This window comes from Drosophila albomicans, chromosome 3, assembly GCF_009650485.2.
Source record: "Drosophila albomicans strain 15112-1751.03 chromosome 3, ASM965048v2, whole genome shotgun sequence".
NCBI classification, from domain to species: Eukaryota; Metazoa; Arthropoda; class Insecta; order Diptera; family Drosophilidae; genus Drosophila; species Drosophila albomicans.
In genome coordinates this window covers 46,085,488-46,101,152 of record NC_047629.2, presented here as the reverse complement: position 1 = coordinate 46,101,152, position 15,665 = coordinate 46,085,488, and positions in this window count along the sequence as shown.

Sequence of the window (15,665 nt, the reverse complement as noted above, 5' to 3'; positions counted from 1 at the left end):
AGTATTCAGTATTTTAAAATACTAAATATTATGTTTGATTTTTATAACTACTGTCAAATTAGGTATTCAGTATTTTAATATACTGAGTACTAAATATTTTGATTGATTTATATAATTTCTGCCTATATTATTTGCTTTAATTTTGCTTCTCAGTTACCCTATCTTAAATGTTGCATACCCTTTTTAATCCATTTTGTAACATCTATAATTTATGGAAATACTTTTTTCTGTGATACAAAATTTAATAAACATAAATCAAAAGTTTAACAGTGTCTAAATAAAGTTAAGTTATGATTGAATAAGTTGTGATGCTCCTCTCAGAGTTAATACCCTGCAAGACAAGTGTCTGACATCATAAGGACCAGTGGCTATGGGGCAAAAAGGACACGTCGATGTGCTCATGAATGCAAATTGATGTCCTTTAAATGCTTGTAGTTATTACTTTTTATGCACAGCCCGCAAATGTGGATTACAAAAGATGAGCATTGTTATTTACATAATTGATATTTAAAATATAAATGGAAAATAATACATAACGCACACACACACACACACTTACAACACGCAGTTATGAGGTATCGCGACAGGAGACGAGCGTCATTAATTGAAAAATAATACATTGCGGTTGCTGGGGAGTATGTGGGAAAGGAGTGTGGGTGATTGTGTAAGGACATGTGCAGCTTTGTCAGCACTGTCAGCTCGTCCTTGCTGTCCTTCTTAAGTACTTGAAGTGTTTGCTGGCATTAAAGGCATTAGCAGGCGGGGCAGCTTGAGCCGCTTTTGTGTGCCATCTCTACACATGGCTAGCTCAGATTATGGCCACATTAGAAAGTGGAATAAGAGGGAGAGAGTGAGCGAGAGGGAGAGGAAGAGGAAGAGGGAAAAAGAGAGTGCAAAAGCAAACGATTTTCTGTTGCCGTGTGAAAACTTAATTATACTAAAGAGTAGAGACTAAAGAGAGTACACATTTTAACATTTACTTTTGTAATTAAATTTTCAATGACTGCAAGCACACACATGCACACACGCACACACACTTGCACTCATACACAGACAGCTGTAGTGCACACGTATACGTTATTTGGCAGACGGCGCATTTAATATGCAATTAAACATTTATCATACGCCGTGTGGGATCTCGTTCGACGCTCCGCTCTCTCACACATATTTGTACAACATTAATTCGATTCGTTGCGAAAATGATAAAAATTAAAAGCAGCTCATTAAATGCACCGCCGCCGTCGAGTGCTGTGCATTTAATTTTTTGGTCTTTGCTCTAATTTTTGGCCATTTGCAATTTCCTTCGAAACTGTTGCACTTTCGATGATAACCACAATTATGGTTTAAAATAAATGCACAAAATTAGTCAAACAATGATTATGCATTGCTAATTATAATGTTATTGTTTAGCAAATTTTGCAGCATCAGCGATAAATGGAATTTCGGTTTTAATTACTTTGCGCTAAATTACGAAAAATTATCTTAAGGCAATATTTACATTTCGCTGCAGGAATTAAAAACAATCTAGCATTGTGTCCTTTGTCCACTTTGTCTATTTGCAAGCGGTTAAATCGTAAATTTTACTGCTTAAATGACTAAGCCACTTGAAGCTTCATTTGGGTCTGCAGTTTTTCTTTCTTTGCGTTCCTTTGTTTGTTTTATGCCTTTTTTCTGTCCTAGATAGAGCGAGGGTACAAAATAAATATTAGGCGACAGTTTTTTGTTGGACCTTTTGCTATTCTTGGGCCATCATTAAAGCAGACCACGTTTCTAGTCTAGCCAAAAAATGTTGTTTTTGTTTTCGTTTTTTTTCGGGTTTTTCTGTCGCGTTTAGTGGGATTTTCCTGTCGAAATTACTTGCGCTAATTAATTGCAAATTTTGCCTTGTTTTATTTTCTTTTGTTTCGTCAACTCGGCGAAATTGATCGATGACAAAACACACAAATTTGTTTGCGTGTCAATGAAGCCAGAAACAATACACTCACAGCAAAACATATTATGGAATACTTTGTTGAATGATTGTTATACAATACAGCTAGAAAAAGTCATTAAATTAATGGATGGAAAATATGAATGAGAATCTAATGTTAATTCTAATATAAACTGATATTAGATTTCCGTGTTGAATTTCTCTAATAATTATAATTCGAACCACTTTGATTGGCCAAAAACATCCGCATCATCTTCATTTGATTTATAACGGCGCGATGAATGTGATTATTAGCACTTGAATGAGTTCAGATCGCATTGATACGCTTAAAGCGCAATGATTGGGGTTTTGGTCAGTAAATGGGATGATGATAAGCCCACATTCAGCAATGACAATGACATTGATTTGTCTGTCTCGAGACGAACACTATGAAGGAGGTTGTGTGCCCGAAACTGGGACAGTCATAAAGAGGCGAGAGTGAGGACTGTTTCAGCCACAAAGGGAAGAGTGAGGGAACTGTTTCTAGGTGTGAGATTTGCTGTGGCTTTAAGCCCATTAAATGTAATGCTTTGACCTAATCATCAAACTGCGGCGAATGGACATCAATCTAATGGCAGTGAGCATATATAATCTAATTAAAAAAGGGGGGAAAAATATACTATCACCACCGCCATCATCATCATCATCCCGTTGCCCATCATAAATAACGCAATCTCAGCCAAAAGGCAAGTCATTAAATTTATGGCCATTGACCAGGCAAAGTCAATGGCAAATAAAAGCATTTTATTTATATTTTAATAGGCTTCCACGGGGCTTCATTTCGATTGTTTTGTTGTGTAAATAATGATAAGCTGTTTGGGTCGTCCCATCCGAGAGTGGGAAAAGAAGAAGAGGGCAAAAAAATGGAGAGTGGAGTGAAATACGAATTAATGCTAAATGAGGACGGACCGCTTGATTGCCAATTAGCATATTTTTAAAATTAATTGCCACCCATCGTGTGTCCCCTGTTGCAGTTTAAAAGGCGCCTGATTACTGATTGCATGATGTGTAAACTCGACACAATCTATGAAGTCAGAAGGGCCTTGCATTGACTTGTGTATACTCTGACAAAGGAAAAAAATTGTGTTAAATTTGTTGTGACAAAGTTTGAATGCAAAAGGGAAAAATGTGTTTGTCGAGTGGTGCAAAGTTTTCTCAGCTTATGGCTTCTATTTTCTTGCACTTTTCATTCTCCATATGCCTCAAGGTTGCTTGCACAATCTGTTGAAGTTGTTTCCTGCACTGTCCCTGTGACTTGCCATGCAAATTTTGCAATTCCAATTGTCATGTGGCAGCTCAATTTATGCATTGGTATTTTAATTGAAATTTTATGGCAATTTTACATTGCTTTGAACTTCACATTGAGAGACTTAGTTTGCTTGACTTAAAGTCTATAAAGTCTTAATTTAAATTTAATTGTGTAAATAGTTTAAATTCAGAAATTCTGAAATGGAAAACTCAACCACTTTCCAGAGTCGTTTAACGCTTAATGATAATTCAATTTGGCTCTCGACAACTTGTTAACATTGTAATCTTTTCTCTGCCTTTGAGAACTATTTTATGCGATGTTCATGTAAATATATTTCAATTTAAATGGAGGATAAAATCCTTTAGCTTAGATTGAGATGATGCTGGCCAATTTATTTATATGGAATACAAATATTATTAAGCTCTGTCAATTTCGAGAGTAAAGAGTTGAATTTTAGTTTGAAGTTGCAATTTTCTTGGTAGCTGCTGCAGAATTTTGCATAATTGATGTAGAATGTGGACAGCTGGGAAGTTGCTCCAGCTACTTGATTAAATTTGCAATTGATTTTAGACACGCGCCGCAGGCTTCAACGCTTTTTGACTGCCACCCGAAGTTGCAACATGCCAATGCTGCTGTTGCAGCTGCTGCTGGGGGCAACGCAACAAAACTGCAGCATTTGAGAATAATGGAATTGCATGTTCATAACTTTTACAACAAGTTCATGTAATTTGTAATTTGGAAGTACATTGTTCCATGCCTGATCAATACAAAATGCGCGAAATTGTGTAATTTTAATTAAAATCAAGTATACGCCTCGTTGTTATCGTTGTTGTTGGGCAATAGTTATGCGCCAATCGAAAATCGTAAAGGTCAACTGGTTGCAATAATTGCTAACGATACGATGCTCGTTGAAATCGAAACGTCGAGTTGTTAACTTTAATTACTCACTCCCCTTTTATGTGTTTCTCCATTTCTCTTTCTCGTCTCGCCATTTTCCATTTGTCGACTACCTGGATAGGAGTTTGCCCTTGCTTGGATTTTGCCATTTGAGCTCGTGTTGAAGTTTTTTCCCATTACGCTGGCCGTTGTCTTAGCAGTTCTTGCACTTCTCACCTTACGCGAAAAGTGCTGAAAAATCTATTGCAGATGGCCGCTGGACATGGCAGATGAGATCTGCGAAAAGAAAGGACACAGTTCTTGGATCCCTTTTGTAGTGCAGGTTCAAGGACTCTCGCTTTTTCCAGGGGCTTAGGGTTGGAATTAACTGCCTCATGGCTTATGTTAATAAGTTGTGTGGGATTTGCAAGCGAAATCTGTGTGTAATCAGGTTCGTATTATTTACGGGATTCGCTCCAGCTTAAAGCGGCAACGAAATCGAAAATTTATGCAGAAATCTGAAATTATATGAAGTGAAGATGGCGAAGATGAAGAGAAAGAGATTTTGGATTTCGCTTGGAGTTTGTCAAAACACAAAATGGCATGTGACAAATCTTAGATTTGATTTGGGATAAAATGGAAATACACGAATATTGGAGAACAGTGGAAATGCTCACATTTAAAGAAAAATCAGAGCAGCTGTGTAGTGTGTGCATCGTGTGTTAAGTCGTAGCTCGTAACCCGAAACACGCATCAATCATATCCTCATTCACATTTCTGACAGCTGAACAGCAATGAGCATTGAAATCCTTTCAAGGGCGACCTCAACTTTGACTTTCAACTGCAGCAGCTGTTGGTTGTTGTTGCTCTTGTTGCTGTTGTTGTTGTTTGTGCTCTCCAAGAATATGCTTCAAATGTGTTGGCAAATATTAGAGGCCAAAAGGTTGAAAACACTTTTATGCTAAATGAATTCAGCGCGGTTTGGCCATAAAGCTAACAAATTAAGCAGCGACTTCAACATGAGCATGTAGCACACTGTACACTGAAAAACAAAAATGTTCTAAAAATCAACATGTTGGTCTTAGTACTAAGAATTTTAATCTAAAAAGTGTGTCACGAACACAAAAGTCTTGAAGTTAAGAAACATTTCTTAATAAAATATTTGATACAAGGTTAAGAGGAGCAATAAATCTTATTATTTTAAGACCACAAATCTTATAAGAGGATTAAAAAATATTGTATTTTTCTCTGACTTTACGAATTAAAAATATTATATTATATTTTATGGATTTGATTCTTATGATGTGAATTATGTGCCTTTTACTATTTTATTAGCATTTAGCTATCCAGTTGTCTATCTTCAATACTCTACACTTATGTATGTCACATTAAAGATTATCTCGTGACAGTTCAACGAAATGAGCTATGAGCGAAAATACATATTTACACGTATTTCGATAAATCTAGTATTTCAAAACTTATTTTGAGAATTTGGTATATTTCAGATTAATGTTCTTAGTTGTAATAATTTCAACTTAAAGTGATTTTATGTTAAGAACAAATATTTTAAGATGAATGCTCTTGATTTTATTTTTTTCAGTGTACACATATGTGTGTGTAATTCGGCAACAAATTGCTGTGCATGTATTGGTATGTTAGTATGTGTTGTTCACGCGCTAAAACACGTTCGCAGTTCAAGTGCAAATTACATTTGGGTCGGCAACAGCACAACGCAACGCAACGCAACAGCAGAACAACAACATATAGACAATAACGGGGCTTAACTGGCACAACAACAGCAACCACAACGACCACAAACAGGCAGAGCGACAACAACGACGACGGGACAATGGCATAATGTCAACACCGCCATGACAGCAACAAATAAGCGTGCGCCCAAAATGGCGGAAGTTGTTATGCAAATTTTCTATCAAATTTGCTCTGCTTCACGCATTTTCATTATTTTTTGCGCAGTTGTTGTTGTGATTGTTCGATTAATGCTCATGTATGTGAGTGTGTGTGCGTCACGTGTGTATCCCAGTGTTAAGCCCTTAAAGCCAGACAATATCGTGGACACCACGCAAACCAAAGTAAAGTTGCAGCTTCCAGCTTGTAATCCCAGTCGCTTTTTACCGTATGCCGCTTAAATGGCAGCGGACTGTTGTAAAGCGATACGCAAGTAAACAGATTCCCCAGCTGCACCTGAGGCAACATCTCGTAGCGAGAACACACTTCCAAAAGCACAAACACCACTCTTGTTTTTTGGTTTGTTGCAACCAATAGTTGATATAACCCCAAGGCAGCGAGAATTGTGGAAAATGTGCAGGAAATTATAGAATGAAGGCTGCCAATATGCACTATTTATTTGTGAGATTTCACAATTTACATAAAATATAAAACAATAACCCTAAAGCTAACCAGCATTCTGGATATTTCAGCGAGAAAAATGCTCGGGAAATTATGGAATAAAGCCAGTCAATATTCAGTATTTGTGTTGATGTTTTAGAGAATATTTTTTTTATTGATATTTCTATAGCGATACCTTTTTCAGTTCTATACTCGATAAACTAATCCAATTTAATGGTTTAGGATATATTTTTTTTCTTATTTTTTATAATCTCCATGTTCGCTGCTCAATTGCAGTTGTTGTTAAGCTGCCTAAAAAAACTAATCCATCCACAACTACACTGCCTAGCCTCTTTTTTTTTTTGCTTTTAAAAAATTCACATATTGCTGTGAGCATTTTTTTGCGCCAGTTATTTTGCTATGTGTGGCACACGCATCGTATGCGTAATATGCATGCATGTGGTGTGCTGTTGCTGCTGCCGCATGCTGCATAGCTTCAAGTTTCTAATAACATTTTTGGCTCTAAGCGAAGTGTGTTGCCCGCTCGCTCTCTCGCTCGCTCGCTGTCAATGTCGTTGGCTCTTAATTAAGCCAGTTAGTTGTTACACATACGCACCGTTGCACACTGGACAATTAACTTAAAAACTCCTTGTCCTTTTCTCATTCGCCTTTTGTTTTCTGCTGGCTGGCAAAAAGTTTCCTCCAAGCTTGTCAATGGCCAGCCTTAACGGAAACGTAAAAACTGTGCTTTAACTGTTGTGCTCGCTCTCTCTCTCTGACTCTCCCTTGCTTTCCTGCCATTTACCAGTTGCCAATGGCCGAAAGTACGAAGAGATTAATTAACTGCTGTTTTTTTGGGAAGGGGCAAAAGTTTTCGAGCAAACTGCCGCCTGAATGGCTTCAGAATATTTACCAAAGTGCTGTACAATTTGCTCGAGTTGCGAGTGGGCAGCGGCTGAAGCTGTTGGCCTGACTTTAAGCCTGATCGCACATTGAAATCCTCTCCTCCTCTTTCTCTTTCTCCCTCTACCTTCGAATTTCTCTTTCCCTGCATTACGGTTTAAACTCGATTTGCCGCCGGGTTGTGCACTCGACGCATGGCAACAACAAAAACAGCAACAGCAGCAGTCACTTAAAGAGCAACAAGCACTTATGTGCATATGTGTGAGTCTGTACTTATGTGTGTGTGTATTCGTCTATATGCGAAGTTGTTATAGCTCTTTGACAGGTGTTAAGAATGGCGCCAACTTGTTTGTTGCTGTCAGACACCGTTGTTGCTTAGCAGATAGAGTAGAGGTTAACATATAGTATTTGAGCAGATTTATGCTTCAAGCACTTTATCAAAACATTCAAACCACCAATAATAAATGTGTTTTAATTTATTTGAGTAATGATTGCTTTCAATTTTATTTTCATTTTCATTTCATTTATTTTATTTGACGCAACATATTTCAGAGTTTAATAAGACTATTTTTTGTTCGCTTCGTAGATTTTAAAGCTATTCTCATTCAGTTTAATGTTTTTCATGATTTTCAACTTTATTAAGTTAAATAAAATTGGTTTCTTTTTTTTAATGGTCCATGTAATTTAATCTGAAAATGTTGTTTAATAATACTTTCAGAAATTACTAATGTAGAATGATATTTTTAAATATATTATTTTTGTTAGAGTATTTAGCAATAGAAATTCTTGATTTTACGTTTTTTTATTTTTTTATTTTTATCATTTTGTATTATATTTATTTCATTTATTTTATTTATTTTATTTTATTTGTTTTTATGTTACTTTATTTTGTTAATTTAATTTTTTATTTAATCTAACTTTATTTTAATTTATTTGCAATGTTTAATAATACTATTTTTTCGCTGCGTCGATTTTAAAGCTTTTCATCTGAATTCATTTTATTTTATTTAATTTTAATTTTTCTATTATACTTTATTTTTTTTTAAATTTGAATTATTTTTATGTTATTTTCAGTTTAGTTATTTTTTATAATTTACCTCAATTTAAATTTATTTTAAATTATTTGCAATGTTCAATAATAATATTTTTTCCTCTGCATAGACTTAATCGCTTTTCTGCTTGATTCCGACAATAACTCGCAATTCAGCTTAATCGCTTAATCATTTTTTATGAATACCAGCTTTATGTCGTTATATAAAAAAATGTTTTCGTTTTATACAATTCGATTCGTGCGCTTCAAGCAATTGAACAATAAATTCTAATATTCATTTTATATTTTAGTGCACAAACTTAAGCGGTTTATGTGACAATTTATTTCGAAATACAAGTATGTATATGAAATCTGTGCCCAACTGTGCCATTTACATTGCGATAACTTGCCCTTAATACTATCTGGTTTCTCTCATGGCAATGGCATAAACATCAAAGGGTTTTCGCAATGTATTCTTCATCCTAACGTTTGGGTTCTAAGCCTATCAAGCGCCAAGTTCAAGTTACAGTTTTGTGTCAACCACAGTAAAATAATTGCTGTCAAGCTTGTTTGCCAAAAGTTAGTTAGTTTCATTTGGCAACCATGGTAATGCACACACCCACACACACACAAACAAAGTAAGTAAGCAAGCTATAGACGAGTGTGCTCGACTGTGAGATACCAGTCACACATTTTCAATAAAAGCAAAAAAGAACGGTATTATTCTTAAAATATACCAAGTTAATATTATATATTGAAAACTATAAAGATATATCAATTTATATTTGGTATATATACTGTATACTATTATATTCAAAATATACCATTGTGTCCTAAAATATCTTCTACAATTTGTATCTGTTACTATTCCTTAAATATTATTATTATTCAAATTTACCAAGTTAATATACTCAAAAATACTAAAGTATATCAAACGTTAAATTTGGTATATCGATATACCAAACATTTAAAATATACCCTAGAGTAACAAATAACTAACTAAACTAGCTTACAAAAAATATAATTATAGCTGTATCGCTTATAGTCTCTGAGATCCAGTATTTTATACCGACAGAAAGACATATAGATATGGCATGCCATAACTTCTTCTGCTGAAGGCACAAACTTATTATACCCTTTTTCCCTATGTGAAGCGGGTATAAATACACACAGACGGCACAACAACAGTTGCGGCAAGCATGTAATGCTATTGGAAAAATGGGGAAAACATTTGAAAAGGAAAATCTAAGAAAAATGGCAAGTTATGTCTAGCATTCAGCACGAGAAAGAGCTGTTTTTGAAAAATGTGAGATAGAGGATACTCAGATAGTGGATACGAATAGAAGGTGGAAGGGGGAAAGCGGAAATAGAGTGACATTCAGTCACGTTTCGCCGGAAGATGGCGCTTGAGTATTGGTTTGTCTGCACGTCTGTTACCAATTTGAAATATATTACTGTCATCACAGCACTCACACACACACTTTTATCCATACTGTTGCAATGGGAGACGACATACTATATCGGTTGTGGCTGATCTAATTTGTTGCTGCAATGTTTGTCATGCGGACCACAATGGAAAACTTTAATGACTTTTGATGCGATTTAATTAAATTTGACCATTTTCTCTTTTGTGCTTCTTTTCCTGTTCCTTTTTCACTTCAGTTTTCTTTTGTTTCCACCTGTTTCGAGTTCGATTTCGGTTTTCTTTTCCTTCTTAGTTTCTGTTTTGTATTGTATTTGGCAATTGTTATTCCTTTATTTGGCTTGTTTAAAGACGCCGCGGGACCTTGTGCAAAATCATGCATTCATTCGATCGATTGTGATCTGCTGAGACAAGTGCTGAAAGTTTAATAAATGGCCTCAAATAATTGCTGGCAAATTGCATTAATAAATAATTAATTCGACATGCCATGCAATAAATGCACCGTGATTATCCTGCGACGGCCACAAACATTTATCACAACAAAAGAAAAAAAACTGAAGCACGAGTTGTGTGAGTGCATTGACTGACTCCGAAATACCCTATTATTAAAGTGATTTTAGATACATGCTTCTTACTTAATGTAAGTTGATGAAAGTGCGAATTTGTTTAGCAGTTTACATTTGTATTTTAATGAAATGTTCACATTGGATTAAGCTCATAATTATTGATTGAGCTCAACATTTTTTAATGTAATTTTTATTTCATAAAAATAAACCTAAATTAAATATAAATCGAAAAACAGATGAATAAAAATGAAATTTATAAAAACTTCTAGTTATAACTAATTTTTATAATCAATATAAAATAAAATTTGGAAATTCAGAAATTTAAGATTAAAGAATTTTTATTTAGTATTTTATTTAAAACTAGAATATGCATATGTATTGTATAGTTTTATTTACAATTTGTTTTATAATTAAATCGAAAAACGAAATACAATTCCTTATTGCAATGAGATGATTCAGAGCGACTTAGGTCAAACTATTTACAATTTGTACTGCCATATATGCCCTCTGTCTTTTGATATTATTGCCTTAATCCCATTTGTTTTAATTTCCGTGCAGGGTATATTAACTCCACGTGTTAAGTGTGAATGCGCATTCAAAGCAAGACCAGGGATGGACACTCTAATAAGCCTTCAAACTACGCTTAAAGCATGGAAACAACTGCCCTGAAATTAGGCTGCACCTTTCGAAGGTTCTATGCTCTATATACTCTTGACTAATTTATGTTCGTACACATCCGGCTAGTTGTCGACAAGCAACAGCAACAACATCTGCGATAACAACAACGACAACTAAAATGTTGGGCCGCCATTTGTGGCCACTTCACTCAATTAACATGTTTAATGCCATTTTTTTTTGTTATCCATTTTTTCGTTGCCGTTGGCTTTTGCCTTTTGGGGCTGCCAAGGATATGGCTCATAAAACAGGCGGGTGCCGCGTGTGGTTACGCCCTTCTTTTTTCGTAAATTATTAACATCAAACAATTTTCGACTATATTTCGACATTATTTTTTTTGTAGCTTTTCAGGTAATGGAATCCGAGTCGAGTTTAACCAAGCGTAGAGCTTAAAGCCGTGACTACTCAAGACGCTTGAGCTTAAGATTAATATAGTATATACATATACTTGTTGGCTAGACGAGAGTTGTATACTCTACTCTATAAGTGGATTGAACTCTAAAATACTTTCTGTTTTACAATTGTCAAAGACTAAATGCTTGTGGTGGACCTTTCCATTTCCTTTCACACTTTTGCTTAATGCCAAAGTGCTTTCGTATTGCAGAATGTGTTGGTTCAAAGGCGATACTAATGCTTGGAGCTTAAAGACCGGCCAACAGCACTTTAAGGCTCTTGATCCTGGTTCCAAGTAGTAGCAGCAGCTGCTCATGCTGTTTTCGGTGGGCAACCAGGCAACTAGTCTGACAATTGACAGTTACACAGAAAAGCAGCTAACGAGCCGTTTTGCTTTAGTGTGTGTGTATGTGTGTTTGTGTGGAAGGGTGTGTGCTGTTCAGTAAAAGCAATTATTTGTAGACAAGCAGCTGCTATGTGGGTTGAGTTATCGCTGAGTAGAGTTTCGCCGAAGTAGCCCATGAATTAAGTTGCTTCACATGAAAAACATTGCACTCCATTGGCCATTAGTTTAATTGGCCTCGAATTGAATTGAATTCGTTGGATTGGATTTCCCTCAATAGGCTTTTGGCATTCCTGCTTGATTAACAGAATTCAAAATTCCATTTCCATTGCTAATTGCCAAAACCATTTCACATATCCTCACATAAAGCGCTGCGGGATGCTCAATAAACAACTCAACGGCATAATAAGCATTCATGTTTTAACACAAAACTCAGTTGGAATACGTGTAGTTGGAGCTCTGCGGGTGCCATAAGTAGCAAGTTACACAGTCTACTCAAGACTCAAGGGTGCAGCAGAGGTTGCAAGTGGGGGCGGGGGTGGGGGCATGTGGGTGCAAGTTGCACAGAACTGTAAGCTGATTGCACAAAGCGGCAACTAAAGAAGCAACCAGCTGAAATGCTCGAGTCAAGTGTAATCTATCATGAGAGAGCAAGCATCTATACTCTACAAAAGTCAGCGACAAGTAAATGGCTTATTTCTATATATAGAGATGGGAGTTGACGGAAATTAAATTAAATATTTCTTCGTGTTCTTTAGACTATTAATTTTATACTTGCCCGACATTGAGAGTGTAGAGAATAAGTACATAAATATGTTGCAGATATTTATATAGAATTTATAGCATAAATAAGAATGTTTTTTCAATTTAAATTTCACATTTCTAATATGAATGAAGTATAGAAAATTTAAAAGAAAGGTTGCTAACAAAATTACTTATTTGCCCATCTGCAATTCACTGTTATAGATTATTAATTTTATACCAGCACGACATTCAGAATGCAGAGTTATGCTTCAAAGATATTTACATGGAAATTCAGGTATAGATATTAAGTATTTTTCAAACAAGAAAAATGAAGGTGAATTCAACATTTCATTCTTAATAGGCTTAGCAAATTTATAATGAAAACTATTTTTTATAATCCTGCAACTTTTCGCAATACTTTTACTGAAAATATTATTGATAATCCCTACAACAAAATTGGCAATACCTTCGATACTTTTTAATTGCAATAAAGACTTAAGATAGATAGTTGAACGCTGTATAAGTTCATTTTATTTCTGAGTATTTAACAATTCCAATTCCAACTTTTCAATAAGAAGAGAATATAGAAAATATGGAATAAAAGCAAAGCTGCTAACAAAATCACTTTGTTGCTCTTCTGCTCTTCACTGTTTTATTTAAATAATATGCATCTAATATTCTGTACATTCTCATATAGAACTATTTTAATTATAATACGCTTTGTATGCAGTAATCAGCGAAGCTTGTTAACCTTTTTGCCAACTATGTAGATGCACTTTGCCGCTTGAGTTGCGTTTTGGGATATTTAGCTGAAGTTAGCTTCTGAATTGCAGTGTAGCAACCAGAGAGCACACACACGTGTGTACACGCATACAGTAATCATAATCAAGTGGCGAGGTTTTTGCCAGTTATTACAGACATCACGTAATTACGGTAATGAGGCTCATTAGATGCAACGGCAGCACTAACTGCAACAGCTACGTCAGCTGCAGACAAAACTGGAATCGGAAGGCACAAAGTACGGAGTGCAACTGGCAAAGTGGATGAATCAGGCAAAGGGCTGAAGAGCAGGGTCAAAGGGATGTTAAGTTGACGGTGTTTTAAGGCTGTAAGCGGCAATTAAGCAAAGGATGATACAGTATTAATGCCTCACACACATTTGACCGCAGACGAAATCTACAAAGCAGTTGATGATGTCAGCTGCTCCTCTGAGCTCTGAGCTGCGTGTCAGCAACAGGAGCAGGCTGCTAATTGTAGCAGTCGCTGTTAAATGTAATATGCAAGAGACGAGCGGCAAATGACGATTTAGGCGCCAAGTTGCACGTACTCTTGAAATGCTCTCATGCGGCTCGTTGCCATGACATTGTTGCGCCTCCCCTTTTTGCAGCATTTTGCTGAGCTGCACTTAACGACGCATGAGATGCAGCAGCCCTTTGCCACACACTCGCACACAGATTCACTTTGTCTCTGTGCCAAGGGGCAAAAGTTTTTCAATCAATTTCATATGAAAAGTTTTGAGCCACACCACAAAGGCTGACAGTGCGTATGCTTAATAAAAAGATAAACGAGCTGCAATAGTAATTATGCATAGACATGCCACCAACGGCAAATGGCAAAACTACATTTTGCTCTGAAGTGTGCTAAAATTAGCAATGCTTGAAAGAGTTTAAATTCCAATTCAGATCAGATCTATGCAATAATTCTTCGATTTACTCATCGTCTTTGGCAGTCGCAGCACGTTTTCATAAATGACCAAATGGCTTGAGGCGATGCGCAGTCATGAAACGAGATTTGATTTCAACTCAGTTTTATGACCTGACTTGTCCGTTCTACAATTGCAATTTAAAGCGAGACTTTCGCATTATTAATTGGGAATGGTAAATTTATTGGCTTTTGTGTGGTTCGTATTTGGCAATTTGAACTGTCAAAAGATAATCATTTATTACACAATTTCTTGAATTATGGCCGGAGTTTGGGGCGGGAAATTAACTGAAATTAGGAAGTTAGCAACATTAAATTGGGTTAATTAATGAAGCAGCTTTTCGGCAAATTTCAGTTAAGGTTATTAGAAAACGTATTATGAGCTTAAGGCCCATAAGCTGCTTTCGCTTTCGCTCAACTTTGCTTTCAGAGGCCCAACTACTTTAAAACTCTCAAAGACGTTGTTGGCTTACAACACTCGGGCGCCTGCACTTAATTTCCTGGAACCGAGGCTTCTGGCTTGTTGTCTCGTTTCTAAAGTTTTTTCTTATTGTTTTTTCTTTACGCTCTCTCATTTTTTAACTTTCTGGTGTCCCTTTTCTGTATGATAGATGTAAATGAAACTTTATTAAATTGTTTGTAGCCAGGCGAGTTGCTAGGTTCTGCATCACTTTTTGTATTTTGTGGGGCTTTTGTCGCTGTTTGTGGTTTGGCATTCCTCGACTTGGGCTTAATTTAAAATTATTGAAAAACTTGTTAAATTGCTAATGCAAATTATGTATACGACATGTTGAACATTCCAAGAATGCCTTTGAATTTACAACTTACCGTCGAGTTGAGGGAGAGCAAGAAAAGCACTTCATATTTAGTTCACTTTATTAAATACATCATAAATTTTAAGCGTTGCCAAAAATTAATTGTATTATTAAGTATATAAAGAACTTACTGACTAGAGTAAACTTAATTTAATTCGATCGACAAACAACTTTATTGATTATTATATTATTATTATTATTCTTATTTGTTTAATACAAACATAATGGCAACCATTTTTGAAATCAATTACAATTACAATTACAATTTAAATCAGTAATTTATTGAGTATACTTTACATTACATTATCTACGATTTTATCATGTGAAACATTTGTATTTGATTTTTTGTTGTTCTGTATTATTAATTGTTAATTTGTCAACAAGCGCAACACAAAAACAATTTCGTGGTTAATGTTCACAACTTTACTTCAAAGTCTCCGATTGAAAATATTTGCCGGGGCTCAATTGCAAACACTTCAATCAATCAATGCGAAATTTTTTCACGAGTGTGATTCGAGTATGAATATTCTATGCATTTTTAATAAATTTTTCATGCAGCCTTCTCTCATGTATCACTTAAATATCTAAAATTAAACAGTCGACGCTTGCGATTCAACAACAATTATTTATTA